This window comes from Eschrichtius robustus, chromosome 7 (assembly GCF_028021215.1).
Source record: "Eschrichtius robustus isolate mEscRob2 chromosome 7, mEscRob2.pri, whole genome shotgun sequence".
Lineage (NCBI taxonomy): Eukaryota > Metazoa > Chordata > Mammalia > Artiodactyla > Eschrichtiidae > Eschrichtius > Eschrichtius robustus.
In genome coordinates this window covers 93,694,167-93,705,028 of record NC_090830.1, presented here as the reverse complement: position 1 = coordinate 93,705,028, position 10,862 = coordinate 93,694,167, and positions in this window count along the sequence as shown.

Here is a 10,862-nt window from a genome sequence, read left to right as displayed (position 1 = left end):
GTTCCTATATTAAGTATGATCATTGATATTTTTTTAATGTATGGTTTTGTGTATTATAGTAGGTAAAGTTGATCCCAAAATTGTGTGTACCAGTTTTTAAGTAGTCCACATGACTTAGTTGAACTTGTCTTTAAGGCACATCTTAAGCAGAAAATCTCAAGTACTACAAACCCTGATTCTACCTATAAGATTCTTAGGATGAATTTTTTCATGCCTCTTCCTCCTTTTTCAAATAAGTATGATTGGGTCAGCAATAGAGAGCATCATGCTTTTAAAGGTTAATTGTTTTATTAAAGAAGAATACATCTATGAACTCCCAAAGTTACAGGTAAAAGGACATCCTTTGAGGGAATTGCCCAGTCGTCCATTGGTTGGGACTTCGCACTCAGTGCCAGGGTCCCAGGTTCGATCCCTGGTGGGGGAACTAGGATCCCATGAGCCACGTGGTGCAGCCAAAAAAAAGGGGGGGGGGCATCCTTTGAACACACTAAGCTGTATTCTTAATTTTGAATTTGAAATTATTATGAGTCATGCATTTTTATAGCTAGTGGGAGAAAAAAAAAAAGAAACTAGTGCCAATTCTCAAAACTACTTTCAATGGTGTAAGTGGGTGACTATGATTATGGTAAAATTGGAAATGGTCACCTTACTGTGAAATGCAGATCTACTGTAGCATTTTGATAGTCCAGAATAATTAGATAAATGTAGTCCCACGGTCATGTTAAAATTCTATTACATGTTTTTGAACTAGAATTCCTTTAGGATATGAAAACCTTTTCATGTTATTAGTTAACCTAAAAAGTAAAGTAGGTGTGGTTAAGTTAATGTGAGATGTTTTTACACAAAAATCATTGTGTACAATTACTGTTCTCACTGAAATACCCTAAATCTTCTAATTGCTTTTTCATTTGATAGAGAGATCAGGCAACTGGGGCTCCCCAAGACCATCACCATCTTTTCTTCTCTGTATCATTTATGTTTCAGTAATTTCTGCAGTAAGATTTTGTGCCAGGTTGAGAAGTTTCTAATGTCATGAAGAAACTTGTTTTGCAGTGACAAGTTTAGAGTGACACACTCCTGTTCATGCAGACATTTATTAAGCATTTATTATAGACGATGTAATTGAGAACACAACATTTTGGAGAATTCAAAGCTCACAGTTTGGATTATATCATTTATGACATGGGTTATATTATGATAGTTTATGACTTGGGGTTGTTTTCCTTGACAAATTGTAACAGGTGCAGTCATGTATACCAAGTCTTTCTACAGAGTAGGTGGGTTTATTTGATTTTGTATTAGTTATGAATGATTTTGTTTTAAGATAAACGTTGGTTAAGGTTCCTAATTAGCCACATGTTCAATACGTGGGTTATCTGTGACAGTGTTTTATTCTACTAGTTGTCAGAAGCTCTGCTTTTCCTCCCCGATTTTAACGCTAACTGATGTCAGGCAAAGCCACTCACCTCTTAGCCTTTTAATTGAAATGGTTGGACAAAATGGCATTTTAGGCATTGTTCCCCAATTCTAAGCCAAGACTAAAATTTCAGCATCCCTAAAGGAAAAAAAAAAAAGTTAACAGAAGGTCATCAACTTGAATTTAATTTTTATTACATGATTATACCAACTTTTGTGGTATTGAAATATCCTTTTATGAAATGGCATTGATAGTAGTATTAGTTGCTTTCAATATTCTTGGCAAAATAAAAAGTTGGCAGCCCTATCTTGGCCCCCACTTTTTTTTTTTTTAACTGCTCCATGAAATCTAAATATCTGGAACCACGTTTTTATCTAAAGCCAAGGTTTTAATCTAAAGTTCTGGGACTTAGTAATTATTTTATAAAGGTGTTAAAACAGTACAGTTTTATGGATTTTGATATTTAGTTTGTATATTTGAAATTTTTCATATATGACTATTAACACAATGCATTGAGGCTTCATGCAAAGTTATTAATGTAAAAGAGTGGTTTTACTTTCATTCAACTTACCGTCATGATCCAAACTAAGAATAATGCCAGTCCATCCCAATCCCTTCACAACTTATGACTTTAAAGGATTAAATAAAATACACAACACTTGAGATTTGCACGAGATGATTGTTAACTGCACATTTGCGTTTTCTGAGAAAAGTATTTTTTATGGACCTAAGAAGTATTTCATAAACAAAAAAATTGCATATATGAGCTGAAGTTAACAGGAATCATGCCCAAGGGGAAAGACTAGAAATAAAATTTTAATCAGTAAATGGGTGGATATCATTCAGATTATAAATTAAGGGTATCGATATGGCGTTAGCCCTAAGGTCTCTGAACAACAAAAAAGGCAGTGCGACCTCAAACATGGCACTGAAGAGTGCCAAGCTGAGAATGTTGTCAGCTAGGCATTGTGTAAACTGGATGTTCTTCACTTGCAGTAATACCTGTGTCTCTGAGGATAGTCTATTTCTTTCTAGTTCTTCCAACCTGTCACAGATGAGCAGAAGTCAATTTCTGTCAAGACCTGCTTCTTCAAGTGCCATTTCAAAAGTTGTTTTCATTTGTAAGTATCAGAGTTTTATAGATTTCCAGCTTTATTTTACATTTAAAATAATTTTGAACATTGCCCACATGCTCATTACTATAGGATAAATTGTTTTTCTGCTGATAATACTGCCTATCGACATTTTCATTATTGGGTTAGGCAGTGGCTCATCTCACACCATATACAAGATAGACATGAGAGATGATGTTTCTTATGGCTGTATCCACCATTAAACTTAGCTAAATCTGTTAAATTTATTTCAAAATCTCCCAACTATGAAAGGTAGAGTTCCATTTATGTACTCCATCACTGCACAGCAATCCTTTATCCTAAACTTTCTTGGTATGGGCTACCACTCTTTGATCTAGACAGTAAGGCTGTGTTCCCCTTAATATCACGATTTTACACTTTTAGAATTGGTCAGCCTTTATCTTTCCAACTTGCAGTCTGCTCTATAGCCATCACATGAACCTTTTCTTTATCTCTTCACCTCTGCGGCCCTTCCAGGGAAGAGCATTGTGATCATCACTTAAAGCAACCTCATCCCTTTCTCATTTAATACTGTTTCTCAGGACCCACCAGGAAGCTGCTTCTAGCACAGACACTGAAACAATATTGACTTTGCATTGCTGGTTACTGCTTCTATCCTGACCCTGAACGCCACCTAGTGTAGACTCTCTGGTAATGAGAATATTAAATCATAAATTACATTTCTTAATTTAACAGTGCCATCCAGTGTATGCACTGAAGTCCCTGACCTTAAGGAACCTTTATTTATAGCCCAGGAGTCTGGTCACTGGCAAGTTTCGTTTTTAGTTCTGTGACTCTCTTGTGTTTTGGGCATCTGGTTTGCCAAGACATTGGTAATGCTACATGACTTGCTTTTCTTTTCTTTTTTTTTTTAGCTCTGAGAAAGAAAATGTTTCAAATTTTGATCATTACAATATGCCCAGTACCCCAAACAGTTACAAGTACATAGCAGGTGCTCAATAAATACTTGTTTTAATTAATAAGAGATTTTAATGTCATTTTAAAAGGATACAAAAGTAATTGTCAAAAAGTCAATATTTCTGTCTTGTTCTGCTTCCAAATCCTGATGATCTTTTTTTAAATTTGCTCCTCTATATCCAGTATTACAGACTTTTGATCATGCCTATTAGGAAAATTTACTGAATTACTTATCCTGACCAGATTGGCTATTATTTAATCAACTTCTGTACCTAAACTTCTAGTATAAAAACCAACAGAGCAAATACTGCTGTCCAGATCGGTTTGTTTGAAGCCGGTCTGCACGTGATGCTTCATAACTGGGGGGAAATGTGGCACTTGGGATATTTAAAGTCTGTGGACATTGCTTTGGGAAAAGAGAAAGCTGTAATGAAAAAGACCAAAGGTTTATCAACCTGGAAGTGCTTCTAACTGCATTTATTACCCCTTTGGTGGCAACGTGTGGACTGGGGCAAGAATCAGGGGCTTGTAAATCAGACTTAGGTTTAAATCCCTGCTTTGCCACTTGAAGAAATAATTTTCTGTGGATCTCTGTGGTGGTTAATTTTATGTGTCAACTTGACTGGTCCACAGAGTGCCCAGATTTTGGTCAAACATGATTCTGGGTGTTTTTGGATGAGGGTAACATTTATATTGATAAGCTAAGTAAAACAGATTGTCTTTCCTAATGTGGGTAGGCTTCATCCAATCAGGTGAAGGCCTAAGTAGAATAAAAAGGCTGACCCTTTCAAGAGGAAGAGAGAATTCTCTCTGCCTAACCGCCTTTAAACTGAAACATCTGCTTTTCCTGGGTCTCAAGCCTGCCAGTCTTTGGACTGGAGCTATACCATCGCATCTCCTAGATCATCTCCAACTTGCTGACTCACCCTGTACATCTATATACATATATAGATATAGATCTATCACCCTGGAAATCCCTGACTAATACAGCCCCTTTTATTTTTTTTTTTTAAACATGTAAAAGGGGGTTATACCTACCGAAGAGGGTTAGGGATAATAGATTTAAGCATCTATTGTGGGACTTCCCTGGTGGTGCAGTGGTTAAGAATCCGCCTGCCAATGCAGGGGACACGGTTTGAGCCCTGGGCCGGGAAGATCCCACATGCCATGGAGCAACTAAGCCTGTGCGCCACAACTACTGAGCCTGCGCTCTAGAGCCTGCAAGCCACAACTACTGAGCCCGCGTGCTGCAACTACTGAAGCCTGAACACCTAGAGCCCGTGCTCCACCAGAGAAGCCACCCCAGTGAGAAAGAAGCCCATGCACCGCAATGAAGAGTAGCCCCCCACTCACCTCAACTAGAGAAAGCCTGCACAAGCAGCAACGAAGACCCAACGCAGCAAAAAAAAAAAAAAAAGAAAAAAAGCATCTATTGTGGTATCATCTCACACATGACTTCCTTACCCTAAAATTATGTCCCCTGCTAAAAGTAGTATAGGAAGGTATTCAGAATTATCTTCTACATAAATAACACAGAGAAATGACTCAACATTGGCAAACTTACTTTGTTAACCTCCCCAAGACAATTTTCTAAAAAGGTCTCCTATTTTTCTGCATGTGGTGAAAAAAAGCAGTTTTAAAATTGCAACGTCTTTCTACAGCAGTTTCTACAAATAATTATTAAGCACCTACTGTTTGCCAGGCTGTTAGTAACAAACTGAAACAATTCCTGCCCTTATGGAGTTTATCGACCCCCCAGCTCTTAGTAAGGGGGAAGGTTGGTGTTACAGACAAGTAATCAGGCCATTATTAATATGACTAGAGATATGAGGGAGATAAGTGTAAGAGCACAAGGGGCAAAAATCCAGGACCAGAGGTCAGGACAAGAGCTGAAGGATGAGTAAATGTTTGAAGGGGAAGAAGAGCCAGCAAGTTTCAAGGCTGGGAGTGATCCACCTTTTCCTCTTCTCTGAGATGGACTTGACCGGTTCTACTGCTTGTTATATCTGCAGTGTACCTTCCTGTGGCACGATCTCATTAATAGTATTTTTTTTTTCTGGCTTTTAATGTGCAAGGTGAAATCCAGTTGTCATCCCTGACTCATCAGGTGAAAGGACAAAGTCAGGATTACACCCTAGTAAAAGAGGCCGGCCCTTATTGCTTGAGCCAAAATTTAAAAGATCTTGTATTCAACCTTAATCACTTCACCAGCAAAGCCAAGAAGTCAAATCAACGGTGTTATGTATTGTCACTGCCTAATGAAGAAACACCTGATCTGTACAGAAATGTTTCATGATCTCAGTAGAAATAGTGATGTATTAAATTAAGCTACACCACAAAGTAATTTTGAAGAGGAAGGTTAAGTGGGCATTTATGCCAAAATCATTCTCAGTATTCACTGCCCATCAGTGAGCATGCTGGAAGGTCCCTAACAAAGCAAAGAGCTAAGTGTTACCAAAAGCTCAGCTTCTCTGTACTCCTGTGCTGAAAACCCCAGAGGGTTTGATGAAGGTTTATAACAGTAGTTCAAGGGTGGGGTCTCTGACAATATTAGGGTGTGAGCAGGGCCTTCACTCCTTTAATCTCTTCTCGGATGGTCATTCTCCTAATCTTTTTTTTTTAATTAATTAATTTATTTTTTTATTTATTTATGGCTGTGTTGGGTCTTCGTTTCTGTGCGAGGGCTTTCTCTAGTTGCGGCGAGCGGGGGCCACTCACTATCGCGGCCTCTCCTGTTGCGGAGCACAGGCTCCAGACGCGCAGGCTCAGTAGTTTTGGCTCACGGGCCCAGTTGCTCCGCGGCATGCGGGATCTTCCCAGACCAGGGCTCGCACCCGTGTCCCCTGCATTGGCAGGCAGACTCTCAACCACTGTACCACCAGGGAAGCCCCATTCTCCTAATCTTGATGAGTTTCTCTGACCCCTTTAATCTTGCCTTATGTGGTCTCTTGGTTGCCTCTCCCTTGATTAGCAACTCTTCCAAATCCACCCTTTGGAACTCAGGGAAGGTCATGGAGGCTGGAGTCTTGCCCCACAGGGCCTCGCTCCTTTCATAAGCCCTCTGCCTTTTCCACTGTGTGAACTTGATCAGACCACTTAACCTATTTGAGCCTCTACAAAACAGGGATAATAGGACTATCTCACAGGGCCTTTGTGAAGATGAAATGCATGTGAAGCACTTTACACCATGCTCAACAGCTGGTAGGTGTACTCAATTACTCATTATTGTCCATTATTGTCCAGCTGTTTAACAGTGTATCAGAATGCTGTAGGAATCATTATTATTGCATCTACCATGACCATTTCAATTCAAAGAAACTTTTTCTTGATCAAAAACTATTGTTTGGTCAGAACTATAGTCAACCAACCATAGTTAGTTTATTTGTTTTGTCTTGTTTTTTATTTTTATGTTATTTATTTATTTTGGCTGTGTTGGGTCTTCGTTACTGCACACAGGCTTTTATAGTTGAGGCTACTAGCCTCAAAGCGGGGGCTAGTCTTCGTTGCAGTGCACAGGCTTCTCATTGCGGTGGCTTCTCTTGTTGTGGAGCACGGGCCCTAGAGCATGCGGGCTTCAGTAGTTGCGATGCACAGGCTCTAGGGCACTCGGGCTTCAGTAGTTGTGGAGCACGGGCTTCAGTAGTTGTGGCTTGCGGGCTCTAGAGCACAGGCTCAGTAGTTGTGGCAGATTCTTAACCACTGCACCACCAGGGAAGTTGCAGAGTTAGTTTTGAGTGTAAGGCTGCTTGGATTGTTACACACTTTGATCAACATCCAGAACAAGAAACTAGAAAAAAAACAGAAGCAATAAACACCACACAAAGATAATGAGATTGGAAATTTAAGCTGAGAGAAGTAACCCAAACATTCCTACATTTTTCTCCTTCCCCTTTTGTCCTTTAGCCTCTTCTATTAATATCTGCTCCGAAGGATGAAAAAGCCTAGGGAGAAATGCAAAGTTCTGAAGATTCCCATGTACTTGTTACAGTGACCACCTGGGGGCGTCCTGGCCACACATTTCTATGGCAAGGTACTAGGTATAGTGGAGCAAAGTCTCTTTTGCAAAAGTTTCTCATTAACATTTAATCAAGATTAGGAAATCTGGAGTACGGGTGATTAATGGGAGTGCACCACTGGATATCAAAGAAGCCTTTTCATCCAGCTAAGTTTTTATTAGTGTCCTAAGAAAAAAAGAGGAGAATGTAAACCCTAAGGGCAGAATCAAACTCCAAATAATAAGCAGATCAAAGCAAGTGGATCTGAGACAGTTCTTTATCAGTAGGCACAGAAAAATGCACACTTTCATTTCATGAAAGTCCATGTGTAATATCAAAAAAATTTTCTAATCTCTTATTGCCTTCAAACACATCTTAAATGATAGGAAACATTTAAAATAATACACTTCTCAAGTGAAGCACATTTCTCTAGCCTTAATCTTCTAATGTTCCAAAGAGTAATGAGATTTTTTTTTTCTTTCTTGGTAAGAAGGATTCAATATACTCATCATTCTCTGGGAGGGTAAAATAAAGAGTCAGGTCTCTCTCTCTGTATTTATATATGTGGTAAATATTTATGTTTTATATGTATCAGCTGCAACTCAAAAAGTCACTTTACAGATAAAAATCAAAATATAAGGTGTACAATTGCAAAAGAAATAATCATGCCTTTGTGGAAGATGTATTAGCAAAAAGTCCAGAGGAATTCAGAAAGGATAAAGGAGCCCTTTGGGTTTCAGTAGTTGGAAAAGACTGTGTGAGAAAGCCAAACATGAACTGAGTCTTAAAATACACACACTAAGGGAGAAAAGACCTGTCATAGTCATCTGTTCAACAGCACTAGCACAAATAAACAAATAGCCTCACCACCTCAAAAATGTCTGGACACAGGTAAAGCAATAGAAGAATAGTTCAGTGTGAAATCGAATTTTATTACAACCTTCCTCCTATGCAAATGCCATCAAATTTTCTTTATCCCCACTAATCACTTGGGCAATCATTTTAACCCAAATGATTTAATAAGAAATCACATCTTCGCTACTGCTATTCCACTTGCATGATATGCCCTCCCTCACTCTTTTTTGTGTATAACATTACTTATACTCAACGTCCAACAAATACTATTTCCTCTGAGAAGTCAAGGACAATCTCCTTTTCTTTTTGCACTCCCAAAACACTAATATGCAGATATTTAGTCATTCAAGGAACAAATATGAAATATCTTAACAGATGCTTTGAATACAAACATGTACTTAAAAATGGCCCTTGACTTTAAAACGATTCCAGCCTAGTTGGAAAACTAATAACAATAACTATAAAACAAAATAATTACAACTAAAATAAAAGTATATGCAGAGTACAGTAGTTCAGTCAATTCAAATTCCATTCTTAAGGGTTACAGAGAGGTTGAGATCATCTTTCCAGAAAAACTGGCATTTGAACTGGTACATGAAGGATAAATGAGATGTTGCCAGTCAGGAAATGAGAAGTAAGAAATTAAACACAACATTGTAAATCAACTATAGTTCAATTAAAAAAAAAAAAAAGATAAACTGAGTCATACTAAAATGCTTAAGAGTTTGTTTAAAAAAAAAAAGGAAGAAGAAGTAAGAAATTATAGACTGCCGTTGGGGGAAACCCACTGAAAACAAAGTGAAGAGGTGTTAGGTTGTGTAGTGTGCCAGTGTCCTAGGAAGTTAAGGATTCAGTGTAGTTCTTCGTGACCAAGCCTGACTACCCTCCAGCGCCATCATTCAACATTCCCAACTCATGCTCTAGAAATCAGGTATTCCAATCTAATTTAGATCCCATATCAAGCTGGTTTCTCTTCTTGGAATGCCTCCCCACACTTTTTTTTTTTTTTTAATAAATACAACTTCTCCAAGAATCAAAGAATCAGTTCAGACATACATTGCATCCTCTGGGAGCTGTCCCTACTCCCTCAGTTAGGATTAGGTGCCCCTTCTTTGCAGCCCACAGAACTCTGCATATTTTCTGTCTGAGTCCTTATTACACTTATTATAAGCCTTTTCACTTAAGCCATGAAGTCTTTTCTGTTTCCCTGCTACCTAACATTTGTTGAATGAGTGAACAAACAAATGAATGCATGGACCCCTGGTAAGTACCAGAAACTCTGGTAGGTGAGGGGAAGGAGAGAGGGATGCTAGGACATAATCCTTGCTCTTAAGGAGTTTATAGTCCAGATAAGTCATAAGTGGTGTTATCAGTGGCTGAGGATAAAGGGAGAAGAGGGTGAGGGCACTGAGTTGTAGGAGCCATTGGCTGATATTGGAGGGAGGAGTCTGGGAGGAAGATTCCTTTTGTGTGTCCCCAGCACCTATTAACACAAAGAACTGGTAGACCCACAGCCGAAAGAGTCACAGGCATGTTTCATTTTTCCCTTTAAGCTAACATTGAAAAATCAGATTTTATGTAATAAAGTAGATTTTTTGGCTTCATTTAAATAATATGGTAAAATAGAACTACATTCTCAGAGCTGAGGAATAGCTTCCTGTTTTATAAGACATTCACATTTACCATTTTTTATATTGTAAACATGTTTTAAAAATATAAAACAAGTTTACTATTATAAACTTATTTCAGTTAAGGAATGTGTCACTTTAAAGAAAAACATAAGGTAAATAACTACAGGCAGTATTTGGATATGTCCTAAAAAGTGAAGGTGGTACTTAAACAATGATTCAAGGCCATAGAGAGCAATACAGGGGCCTCTGGATTCTCTGCCACTGGTACCGCCCCCCACCCTCACCTGCAATTTCCAACAATTTTGGTCAAATTGTACATATAAGTTGGGCATAACTATCTGTAAGAACTTCATTGTATATTGCACACCCTATAAAGTGTCATCTTTGTAATTGTTTTCCAGAATTTAATCTCATCTGATATTAATATCGGAACCCCTACTTTCTTTTATTTGTATTTTCCTAGAATATCTTTGTTCATCCTTTTCTTTACAAAGTTTCTGAGTAATTTTAATTTAGTACTTTCTCTATGTGCAGAATATACATAGAGAAGTACAGAATGTTCTTTGTTTTATAATTCAACTGGAGTCTTTTTTTTTTTTCTGTATTTTATTTTTACAAGAGATAAATAAACTGACCCCAAGCATTGTAAATGGATGACCACAACAAAAGCAACAATGATTGCAATTACCAAACACGAAACACCCTCATGCTATGTCATAATACTGACATTCAGTCCAGTAATCCTCCACTGTAACAGCTCCTTTACTTTGCAGTGAAAATTGATTTGTATATTTTTTGCCTCTGAGTCCTTCTGGGATTTTTTTTTTTATTCAAACATAAAATCACAAAAATTATAATCATCCTCATCAATTCACTCAGTCCCACATAATTAATTTTTTTTTCATCTTGATCT